The following is an 11,324-nucleotide window of genomic DNA, read 5'->3' as shown; positions in this document are numbered from 1 at the left end:
GCGCATCTATGTTGCGGAAACCTGGAGGCTTACGAAAATCCTTGATATAAAGCTGTGGACAGCGCAGCTGATGACATCACAGCCAGTTATGGAAAGTAAAATGATAGGGGTGGCATCAGGTAGCAAATAAAGTGCAATGGGTTAGGGAGCGAACACGAGTTAATGATACCCTAAATGAGATCAAGGGAAAGTAGGCATGCACAGGGCATGTAGAACAGAGAGCTAAGAGTATGACGGTCCCTGAATGTGGTGGTCCCCGGTGTAGCAGAGCGGAAGGCTTCGGTCTGCTCGACGCCCAAAGAACGCTAGTGCCGAAGAGGAGTGGGGGAAGAGGGCTTTTAAGTGTGTTTCTCCGGTGTGAAGTGCAATCTCGTGATTTGGTTGCGGTATGAGCTCGTTTTGTGCGCACAATTCCATGTTAGATATTTCAAACCACAGTGCCGATCAAGAAAATCTAAAAGCTCGGTTCGACTGCCATCTTCAATCTCTCTGATTCTGCCATATAGCACTGTGCCCTTAAAAGATTAATGAAAAATTTGGTCAAGTGAAAATAAATACTTGAACAATACGCCTGCGCAGACCGTACTGCCGTATCTTTCATGGCTTTTTGAAGAAAAACCTTACCAGACTAAAAGAGAAGCAGCCGGTTAGTGTTGAGCCTTATGTTGAGTTCACCCGGACAGTCATCCAGATATATGCCTGTCCTTTATTCATTAAAGTCTCTCTCGCTCTGTCTCAGATGCATGTGTATAGGCAGATGAAGCACATAACGAAGTGAAAGCTGCAAAGAAACATGGTCAAGGCGTCACCTGGCCCTTAGATTTTTTTTTAATCTCATGGGAGAGAGAGAGCTCTTTAATGAAAAACAGATTTTAGCCGACGTACTGACATGCTACTCTGCATAGGGGAGGGAATAGGGGACGCGCGATTGTAGGCCTCGCCTTGTGGCGGAATATATCTCTCGATGTTTGCTGTTGCGCTTTATTCAGAGTGCGCTGTGTTATGCAGTGGATACCGCGACATATCCAGGATAAGCCCCGCCGCAGTGGCTCAGTGGTTACGGCACTCGGCTGCTGACCCTAAAGACGCGGGTTCGATCCCGGCCACGGCGGCTGAATTTTGATGAAGGCGAAATTCTAGAGGCCCGTGTGCTGTGCGATGTCAGTGCACGTTAAAGAACCCCAGGTGGTCGAAATTTCCGGAGGCCTTCACTACGGTGTCTCTCATAGCCTGAGTTGCTACGAGACCAATAAACCAAGTATCCAGGATAAGCTTGCCGGTCACCTGTGGCAGGTTCCTTTATGACCTCTCAGGCACTGATCCATACAACAACCGTGTAAAAAGTGACACTCTAGTCTTTTGAAACTGTCACTTCTGGCTCACTGGAGCAATCAATCAAACGGCGGCAGTCTTTTGTTTTGCGTGAAAACCCATTCCCATCTTTAGAATAGCAATCAGCGCCCGTTTCATGCGCCAGTCGTGGGAAGCAGGCAAGTAACGTTAAAAACAGGACAGATTATTTTGTTGGCCGAGTTGGTTCTACATGAGTGTATCTAACAACAGGCGCCGAGACTGCGACCCCTCTCTTTGAGCCAGTTGCTCTTCTCAGCATTAAAATTACTGAAGACTAATTGACGTCTACGAGTATCGACAAATGAATTAACTCTAATGAAAGGCGGCTCCATTCAGTGAGAACGGACATTTTATTGGCTCGAAAAGTCATAGCCAAAAGTTCTGGATAAACGCATTTTTTTCAACGGGATGTTGTTTATCAACGCAATTTTTGTGGCAATTTTACTACGCATTGTAAGGTTACACCATATACCCATCAGTATGTTCGTGACAGTATCTTACAATATTCCACATTTGTCTCAAAATTAAAAGTAACGTCCAAGAAAGCTGAGCTTATATAAAAATGAAACTGGGGTTTCGCCAGCCCCATCCGTTTTTTCGCCACCCCAGCCCTGCTCGGATCTCTGAGGCTAAGCAACGCTGGTATTCACTCCCAAGTGGTGATAACAGAGCCATTTTCGGTGTTTATGTCACGAGTTTGAATCGGGTGGGAAGAAAGATTTGAGGTGAAATTTTCTCGGCAATCAATGTTTCTTTTTCGCTGTCGGACAGAGACCAACATAGCCAGAAAGAGCAAAAAAATTGGCTTTGTGGAGTTGTCTCCAGTGTCCCTTTAACATATGCTGAGAGCCGGCAGCGACAGGGCTACACCGGAAAGGAAATTTAGGAAAGGCACGAAACAATTATCTGCGGGGCGTCCTCTTTTTGTGGCTCGTTTTTCTGAACGACGTCCAAAACAGCTGCAAGCATCGCCCCATCTCAGGCGAGCTCTTTAACTGCCGGGGGGAATGCCGTATAAAGTAACGACGAGTGTGCAAAGGAGCAATGGTGCTCGCATACCGGCAATGACTATCGTTCCATGTGGCCACAGAGTGCTGCCTCCAAGGCTGCGAATTGTGGATTCACTTCCGTTGTTGCATTACGGTAGAGTGTTACTGAAGGAGCAGCCGGCATCTGAGGATGCCTTGCTCTGACTGGAACTATACCAAAGCGTCTCCTGTTTGTATAACACTGCGCGAGCCTCAGAGGTTACTTGCGACCAATTAGCTGCTTTAACACGATTTCTTAGCGACTGTTATCTGTGTCTCCCTGGTTGATTCACCACCCTCATTCACTGTTTTCTTGCCTACGCAGGCTGCTGAACCTGGTATTTATGGGCGTCCTGCGGAGGTTCGGCGTCTCCTGATCCTCCGCGGGAAGAGGCGGCGGCAGTTACGATTTTATTTATGAATTGTTTTTTCGATATTTGTTAATTTGATCTAGTTGTAAATTATGTTCTAATTTATTAAATCTAAAGAACGCATCAATTGTCCCATCATCCATTCAACAACCTATAAGTGCGCTACGAGCGCTTATCTAGCTTTGTTCTCTGGGGGTCTGTTCACTCATCAAAAGGAGGTAGAACTGCAGAACTGAATTTTGGAGCAAACACTTATGTTCCGCCTGCAGGGTAGGGCAGGATAGCGTGGTGGGATATTATTCCCATATATACAGATGGTCATTCTCTTCTTTACATTCATAGAGACCTGGGAGTCCTCATGCCCCTACTGGCGCAGTGGTGCAGCGGTTAAGCGATGAGTCACTGCCCTGAGATGGCAGGTGCTCCCAGTGATTATCCCTTGTGCGGCCCAGGTTGCTCTTCCCGAGCGACCAATCATTAATTTTACTGCCACCTGCCACGGCGAGCAATTTTCTGACTATCCGGTGGCTAGGTGTTGACACTGCAAAGTCACGTGACCCATAGGTGACCTACCTGCCTCCTCGGTTGCTTTCTGGGCACCACCTGCCAGAGTCATGCTCGTGATTTTTCACTCACAACGCCGACAACGGATTTTCTGGACAATGGGGCCTTTAACGCTATCGCTTCAATACTTCGAGTTGCTACAAGAAACACTGTGTGCACCCACACACGGTGGACCAATCATCCATCACTATGATCTGCAGGTCAGTAAAAATAATTCACTTTACGTCAAGAAATCGGATAGTCAGTTTCCGTTACTGCTCCTATGTCCACATGTGCTGTGCTTGACTTTTGGTGAATGTGTTGATGTGACACTGAAACCAACCCCAGCCCATTCAAGACTCGCTTCGACAGTTCGAGTGATTATCCTGAAGCAACCAACGCTTTTTTAGCTATGTTTACGGGCTTCAACGACCCGACCTCGGCATTTGCTGAAGACCAGACCCAGCTCTGCGCAGACTTTAAGAACAAAGACAATAAAGCAAGTGCACTTACGAAGAGTGTCACTTGCTAAAAGTGCACTCTAGCCCAGCTAAACGGCGTAACGTAAGTGCACTCGCCAAAGTGCGCACTCATGCCGGAGTGCGTTCACAGGACACACTTTGAGGGCTGAGTGCGTAGCCTCGCCAGGAGCGACTCCAAAGGCATGATGTGTAGCGCATAAAAAGTACAAGTTAATCTTACATGCTATAACACTGTTTTTAGAATACATTCTTTGGTTATAGCTACAAGCGCAGGAACAAAACAAAAAGGATGTGAGATCGATGCAGCATCGCTGCCCGCAGCCATGATGTTTGTTGTCAAAATTCTTGGTAGCCTTGGCTGGTCTTGACTTTTCTTCTATTTATCTTTTTTTTCATCGTTAAAAACTGTTGAACATCGTTTTATTTGCGTTATCACATTAAGCAGTCAATTATGAGTCCTGTTTCTTTTTCATAGACGTCTTTAGCAGTTCTGCTCATCTTCTGTCGCCACTTTTTGTTTTTACTACGGGTGCACTTTGCTTTCCCGTAGATCGCCGCGTAACCTACAGTGTCACTCGAGATGTCCAAGCGCATTCCCGGTAAGTGCACTTAACTTGCATGCTTTATTCAGAGGAGGGGGCTTTGTTTAAGTGCGGTGAGGCGAAAGCCTTAAGTGCGATGTTGCTGCTTGTGTCACTGATGTGTGGCTAAGATGTTAAGCTTCGCCTCTAAGAGTGGAACGTGAGTGTCTTGCAACGCTGTCAGACCCATTGTTACCAACTGCTGTTTTTTAAGTTTATCCTGCTATAAAAGTAACTTCCTTTTTTAAACTATGGTAACTTACTAGTGCTGTAGGCTGGCAAACGGTACCTTGCTATGACAGTTTTTTTTTGTAATGTCACTGTTTGGCTCAAGTACATGCAAATTCACATAAAGTTGTTTTGCTGCTGGCTGTGAGAAGTGGTGAGCTTTTCAGACATAACTGCAATGTAATTTTTTACTTGCAAAGTAATCCAGCACTACACTTTAAGATGAGGACACAGAAAGAACTTGACAGGACGGGTGCTGTACTCCAACTACTTTGATTGAAGGATACACATGTTACATTTATAAAGAATGAAGGTGCTGAGTGCATGCGCATTCATGACTGCAGGTAAAAAAGAACACAAACACCCCAGTAGGGTAAGAAGAGCAGACTGCATATTATCGCTTGTTTAACAGTCTGGATTCACTGGCTCGCAGCGAGACTGATGTGGTGCTTACGCATGTGTACCTCTTTCCTAAATAAAAACACTTCTGACAATTCGCGAGATAATCTGTCCTTACTTTGACTTATAATTTTGGTACCATGAAGTTGTGGCCCACAGTTATGATCGTTTTCATCTTTACAAGAGCGGCGATGGGTGGGCAGATTCTGGAATGTTCTGAAAGATTATCTAGAGATCGTTCATGTTCCCTGGCACGTTCGTTGACACAGCTGCCAGTTTGTCCGACATATACTTTGCCACATGAAAGGGATATCTCTTAGACCACACCCGTGGCACACCGTTCAAACGGCATTGTGTGTTTCATTCCACAGCCAGAACTCATATAGGGCTGCCACTGCTGACCTTGGGGCACATCTTGGCCAGTTTACCTGGCGCAGAAAAAGCCATCGGCATGCTGTACTTGTTGCCAACCCTTTTCAGAGTGTGGGACACTCTGTGTATGTACGGGATTACCTCTGGTTTGGCACTGTTACATTCTCGTCTTTGTGTTTTCTTTGTTTTGCCCTTGATTTTTTCTAACAGTGCTTCGATCACGGCTGCCAATACGTGGGAACCCTGCTCTGCACAATCTGGCTGACTTGCCCAGAAAGCTCGCCTCCATCATGTGAGGGCATGACTTGAGGAGTGCAGATTCCAAAGAAAGGGTCACAATATCTCTGGGTTGAATCAAAGGGCAAAAAATGTTCTTGGCTCTAAGGCAATTTTTGGTCACATGAGAGAGTGGCACGGTACACAGATTTCGAACCGAAGCACATCTAGCCCAGCTTCCTCCTGAAGCCCTTCTGAAATGACAGGGTCAGCCTTCTTTATTTCTTAACATGCATGCACGCACATCGCGCATCGTCCATCAATCCTTGGCCATTTTTCTGCAGGGGTGCTGCAACTACTTGCTCCACTTAACCATTTCAGGCGTCATTTATCATTTCAATTCAAAACAAATATTTTTCGGCCTAATTAGCACGTGCAGGCCTCAAAAAAGTAAATTTAATAGTTTTGCAACAAAAAACATCTTTGGCTAATTTTTCTACGGAGATAAACAAAATTTCTTACGAACTGTCAAAATATTGGAAACACACCAGGATTCATGAAACCAACACTGCAGGGATTGTGGTATCATTCTGTGTTTTGAAGATACACATGATGCAAGAAGTGCAGAAAAAAAACAATAGTCATCATCATCATCAGCCTTTAGCAGCTGAGGCCACCGTATCCCCGCAAACTCATTAATCTCATCCGCCCTACTAACTTTCTGCCTACCCCTGCTACGCTTGCCTTCTCTTGGAATCAACTCCGTTACTCTTAACCTCCTGAGACCCGAGACATAACGTAGTAAAACCCAGTTAATTTTTTTTTATAATTGAGTTTATCAGAGTAAACAGATAATTCTGATGTTATTCTTTATTTTCTATGACGCTTCGTTAAAAAGTTATCACATGTGCAATATATTGCACACTGGGACTAAGTTGTCAAAAAAACCATGGAACATGATTTCACAGACACATGCTTTTATTGATCGCTCTGACCTCATTTCTTGTGAAATTCTTTGAAGCAGTTGCGGCCAGCTGTCAAACACAAGAATAAGTTACACTTGCAGCATCGGAACTTTGTCCTTTCGCTGCAGCCGGGGTTCCGACACCTGCTTGCGGACTTTTGGTCCACGAGCTCCGGCATGTGTGACGCACCCAGTGCGCGCACGGATGGTGACGGAAGTGGCACAATTGCTGGCTTCCGCAGTTTCAAGGCTTCGCAATCGCTTTCGCTTGAGGCAAAAAAGCAAAAAATGGGCGAGCTCGAGCTTGAAGTCCAGCAGTTGCATGATGTCTTTTCTCGGTGTGCCCAGCTCTCGATGGTCTTGCTTGTAAAGCAGCCAAGAGTTCACAACTCCAACATCCATCATGAATACGAGGGTCCGAATCGTCCACTTCTTTGTGCGCATGGTAGTGGGGTAGTAGCTCAGCATTCTGTCACAGAGATCAACACCCCCCATGTAAGTGTTGTACTCTGCGACAACTGCTGGTCTCTTGACAGCAACTTTCTTTCGCTCCTGTTTTGAAAATCGTGTGCACTCATCCACAGGCTCCATGCCCACGTGGGTGGAGGCCAACATGATCGGTTTGTTATCATACCACTTGGTGATGCATATGTTAGAGACAGTGCCGACACACTGAGACATTGCTCCACGACCTTCCGTACGCATTTCCCGGTCACCTTTCAGCTTGAGCCCTTTCGGAAGCCGTGATTTCATGATTGTGCCTGTCCCCCTGATGTTCTTTTCAGCCAATGACTCAAGAAGATGCGTTCCGGTAAAATATCGGTCGAAATACAGCGAGCTTCCACACGGTAGAGTCGCTGCAAGCTTCAGCACAACGGCAGCACCGATTCCATGTAGTTTCTTTTGTGCGAGGCTTCCTTTCCCCTGAAAGATCTCAAAATCTAACACAAGGCCTTCAGGGCTTGCCAAGATAAAGTTCTTCAGGCCTGTCGGGTTGGGCTTTCCAGGAACGAACTGCTTCACCGGGCACTTACCGGTGAAAGGAATAATTTGCTCGTCAACGCATATGTTTGGTGTGCGCGGCAGAGTGAGGCAAGCGTTTCTAATGATGTCAAGAAGAGGACGGACTTTCCACAGCCGATCGGCTTCTTTATCTTTGTCGGAAATAGCGAGGTCGTTGACGACCTTGAGGTTAGATCGGACGAGAAAAAACCGATCCCTCGTTATTTTGTTGGCTACGGCGGCGACACGCGTTCCTTGGCTCCAATACATTCTTGCTCGAGGATAACCCAAGGCACTCATGAGCAATGAAGCTCCAAGGAATATCTTCATTTCCCCAGGAGATGAGTTCAGCGAGCGTCCTGCGCGCTGGAGGTGCGAAACTTCTGTCATTTCGTGGAGAAGTTCAAATGCCTGCTCATCCATGTACCTTGAGTAGTATTGATTCGCACACCAGCCATCTCTTTCGTCGGCTGTAGACAACGGTACATCAGGTACATGGGGAAGGACAGATGCGTAGTCTTGTTTCCGAGGCCACCTTTCGCGAGAAGGCATGAGTTGACTGGAAACACTTTTATCGCTGTCATCGACATCGGTGTCTGAATCGTAATGGCAATCCTGCTCCTCTTCATCTGCAATAAATATAACAATTGATATAAAAGGACAGAAGCGGGTTGCAGTAAAATTTCAAAACGAACGAAGTCCACGACATTTTACCTCGAATTCGGTCGCATTGCACATTCACTTCTGCTTCATCCGGGGGATCTTCCGAGTCTGACAAGTCCAAGTCGGAATTGTCTCCATTTGCCGCAATCCTCTCAAGAATTTGGATGGCAGAAGCATCGGCGGCATCTAAAGAGATTTTTCATTACTTTTTGCATTAAATAGACCCCTAATTTCAAGACAGAGAAAGAGAAAATCAAAATAATGTGTTCTGCCAAAAGCAGTCACAAAGGGTCAACATTGTCCTGACGTGCAACCTGTTGCACATCGAATTTACGAGTGAAATGAAGAAAACAGACAAGTGAAGGCAGATATAGCGGTTGTGAAGGAGACCTTAGTCCTTCATGAGCTCGTAAAATAATATTCAAGAGCATCACAGCATTTATAAATGTAGGAAAACGATTTACCTTGGCGGCGTCGATAGAAAACCTCCGGGCTGAAAAACGCCATTTTTGTTTGTTAGCATGAGCGCCACCTCGCGCCTATAGACCAGATTTTTTTACCCTCGCACGCAGGCTGCGGACGCGCGCCTACTCTCGACGCCAGTCGCCATCTGTCGGCGCGCGCGGCCCGAGGGACTGCGGGTCGCGCCGGCGCCGCGCATAGAACGCATGTTTACGTGTTCGCTTCTGCCGTTTTGTGCTCCATCAGCTAACGTATGAGGGTGTGTGCTGTGCGTCACTACTCACATTTGCCCTCTTCCAGACAGTGCTGCGGTTATCTTGTGCGCAGTTACTCGTTAACGTGACATCAGAGGGTAGTCGACCAGGTAGTGTACGGACTGGAAACCGGCACTTCGAAGCAGATTTCTGCGCTGTCGTGTCGTTTGTTGTCACCTTTTACGTGCGATATCATCTATGATAATATTATGCATTAGAATGTAGATCTATTGACTTGACTCAGTGGAGTAGTAACTGGATAGGCGAGCTGCAGACTGAAGGTTGTCCCGACGGAGCGCGTGTTTTCGATCACCAGTACGTGTTCAGCATCCCTGCGCTGAGCTTGCTCTTGTTCCCATTCAGAACATTTCATGCACAGGATTGTAAGCACGACCGCTACCGATTTCAGCTGTTTTTTCCGCACACATGTCAGAGGTATCTGGGGGGTAAAGGTTTATCTATAGTATCTTTCTGCTGTTGGTATCTACCTTAGCTTGGTTTGGTTTATTAAGGTTTTACGTTCCAAAGTGACTCAGGCTATGAGGGACGCCGTAGTGAAGGGCTCCGGAAATTTCGACCACCTGGGGTTCTTTAACGTGCACTGATATCGCACAGTACACGGGCCTCTAGAATTTCGCCTCCTTCGAAATTCGGCCGCCGCGGCCGGGATCGAGCCCGCGTCTTTTGGGCCAGTGCAGAGAGCCGTAACCACTGAGCCACCGCAGCGGTGCGGTATCTACATTATTCATAGGAAAATATGCGCGATTTCATTACATTTTCCACACTTAGCCAAACGCCTACGCAACGCTCTCACACGCGGCGAGAGCTCCTGAATAGCATAACGCGACTTCGGACCTCAGAATTAGTGAAAGCTGGATTAGCTGCTCATATCTATTCAAGCTTTTATAAATTAAGCGAAAGTACGTTTTTATGCACCAGGTTGCATAAACCATGACAAAATTTGTTTTCTGTTGGCGCTGCGACTTAGTTGAGCTCACAGCGGTAATTTGTTGATAAACTGGCGCGGCGACAAGAAAGCCGTTTGTGGAAGGGGGGGGGGGTGGCTTTATGGCCGGCAGGAAGGAATAAGAGTGCATGGGAATTGGAACTGCATACTAGCCGCACACCTAATTCTTGATATTGAACAAAAAGTTTCTTTGCGGTGGAGCACCAAGACGGAATTCGATATAAGCACGAGCGCGTTCTAAGCGCCGGCACAATTAACCTGAATGTCAAACTAAATGTCATTAAAACGCGTCAGTGTTATCGCTTTGATAACGTAAATACTTCCTGCAACACAGCCACGCAGCGGAAGTATGCTCGACAATGTTTTTTTAGCGCCCGAAGCGCGGCTATATGCAGGCGCGGCCGCGGAACTGCCGCAGCCCCGCAGTCCCCAAAGAAACGCCCGCACCGCAGCGCGCCAGTCGGTGCAAAATGGCCGCGCCCAGGAGAGGCTCAAAAATCTGGTCTATAGTTGCATGAAACACCAACGGATGGCACTGCCAGTCTCTACTTGAGCTTGGAGAGTCTGTTTCGGTTTCGATTTCAGCCCATTTTGTTTACGGAGCGCGGAAATTTGAATGTGCAATATGTTGCACGCGGGGTCTCAAGAGGTTAAAGACCAGTGGTTATCTTGCCTTCGCATTACGCGCCCTACCCAAGCCCATTTCTTCCTCTTGATTTCGACTAGAATATGTCACTAACCCGCATTTGTTCCCTCACCCACTCCGCCGATTCTGGTCTCTTAATGTTGCACCAATAATTTTTTTTCCATAGCTCGCTGCGTTGTCCTTAACTTAAGCTGAACCCTCATTGTTAGCCTTCATGTTTCTGTTAGAATCTGTCAGCAAGAAATTGGCAGGGAACGCGCTTCGAAGCGCATTGTTTTGCAAAACATTTTTTTGCTGCGTTCACAAGCTGGCATTGAAAGTTCCCTATGTGCAAGTTGAAGGGTGGTAAATTCGCATGAAATAAAGAAATTCAGCGAGAGCGCACTCTCAGAAAAAGGTGCAAATTTGCAAATGTGCATACAAAGTGCCTCAAAGGGTAGGAAGAAGGCACAGGAAGTCCAGTTCACAGAGTAGAGAATTTGTGCACAACCAATTGTTAATATTCATGATGTAACTTATGTACAGCACTATACATTGTAACATATGCATGTTTTCTTGTTTCATGTTAACACGCATGCAAATGGGCTTATATACTGCGCTTTTGAAACTATATAATGCACTGATCTCCGACATACATAGTTTTATTCGTGCTGCTGCTGACAGTGAAACTCCATATGTTTAACCTCACCAGATTTGAAGCCATTAGGACACTGCTGCATTTTACACCTGCCTGCTGCCATAGAACCGTTGTTATGACTTTCACTAATAGAACGGCACCTTCCGTGTTTACATA

General features: G+C 46.4%; 1 protein-coding gene and 1 long non-coding RNA gene across 2 annotated transcripts in view; both read right to left on the bottom strand.

Moving 5' to 3' along the window:
* The window catches only part of LOC149353609 (phytanoyl-CoA dioxygenase domain-containing protein 1-like), a 56,521-nt gene that overhangs the window by 43,817 nt on the left and 1,380 nt on the right, over positions 1-11,324 (bottom strand). The gene's annotated exons all lie outside the window — the stretch shown is intronic.
* LOC149353610 (uncharacterized) lies at positions 8,096-8,707 on the bottom strand. Its single transcript, XR_016289593.1, has 3 exons — positions 8,667-8,707; positions 8,254-8,388; positions 8,096-8,168 (listed from the first exon to the last, which is right to left on the bottom strand). It is a non-coding gene; the product is annotated as an uncharacterized LOC149353610 (long non-coding RNA).

The sequence above is a fragment of the Amblyomma mixtum genome, chromosome 3 (genome assembly GCF_055824585.1).
Source record: "Amblyomma mixtum isolate Tamu chromosome 3, ASM5582458v1, whole genome shotgun sequence".
In the NCBI taxonomy this organism is placed as follows: Eukaryota; Metazoa; Arthropoda; class Arachnida; order Ixodida; family Ixodidae; genus Amblyomma; species Amblyomma mixtum.
Note: the sequence above shows the minus strand (reverse complement) of the source record. Positions and strands in the feature narration are given on the sequence as shown.